This window comes from Felis catus, chromosome F1, assembly GCF_018350175.1.
Source record: "Felis catus isolate Fca126 chromosome F1, F.catus_Fca126_mat1.0, whole genome shotgun sequence".
Classification (NCBI taxonomy): Eukaryota; Metazoa; Chordata; class Mammalia; order Carnivora; family Felidae; genus Felis; species Felis catus.
Window position 1 is genome coordinate 595705 of NC_058384.1, and position 1084 is coordinate 596788.

General features: G+C 45.6%; 1 non-coding gene across 1 annotated transcript; it reads left to right on the forward strand.

Moving 5' to 3' along the window:
* Positions 1–800: 800 nt before the first annotated feature.
* Positions 801–873, forward strand: TRNAQ-CUG. The gene has a single exon. It is a non-coding gene; the product is annotated as a tRNA-Gln (tRNA).
* Positions 874–1084: the final 211 nt, after the last annotated feature.

Here is a 1084-nt window from a genome sequence, read left to right on the forward strand (position 1 = left end):
TGGGGAAATTCATTAAGACTGATGGAAGTCACGTTCTCCTTGCTGGAGAAGAACGTTACAAATGCAGAGAGACGGAACTTTATTTTTTGTAATGTTTATCTATTTTTGAGAGAGAGAGAGAGAGAGAGAGAGAGAGAGACAGAGTGCGAACGGGGGAGGGGCAGAGAGAGAGGGAGACACAGAATCCGAAGCAGGCTCCAGGCCCTGAGCGGTCAGCACAGAGCCCGACGCGGGGCTCGAACTCACAGACCGCGAGATCATGACCTGAGCCGAAGTCGGACACCCAACCACCTGAACCAGCCAGGCACCCAGGAGAGAGGGAACTTTAAAACAAGGCACATGGTCTTCATTTGGAATCAAGGGTCACCGTGAACTCACGTGACAACAGGATAACTTTTTAGAAGCTGAATTCACTTTCGTAAATATAAAGTCAGCCTGCATTTATTTATCTAAGGTTTCTACAATTTATTTACCTAATTAACAGGGAACCAGCAGGATGATCAAGCTGCTTAAATTAAATATTAATATTAGGCTAAATATCCTAGCTCGGGATAAAGAATGTTAAAACAGGACTTCCAGGATATACACAAAACTGGCTAATGTCATACAGGACAAGGAAGGGACAACCTTGGTTGGGAGACTTTGTTCTCGTATTTTTTACCTGAAAGGAATTATTTGCATCAGCACCAGACAAAAACCTACATGCTAACGTATAACCTTATAGAGTCGGGGCCCTATTCAACGGTGTATGACAAGTCAAACAAAATTACATTTTCCTAAAGGATAAGAAAATCCGGGGCGCCTGGCTGGCTCAGTCGATAGAGCATGTGACTCTGGATCTTGGGGTTGTGAGTTCGAGCCCCACGTTGGGCATAGAGATTACTTATGAGTGAATAAATGAATGAATAAAACTATCATTTAAAAACAGAAATCCTGGGGCGCCTGGGTGGCTCAGTTGGTTAAGCATCCGACTTCGGCTCAGGTCATGATCTCGCAGTCCGTGAGTTCGAGCCCTGCATCGGGCTCTGTGCTGACAGCTCAGAGCCTGGAGCCTGTTTCAGATTCTGTGTCTCCCTCTCTCTCT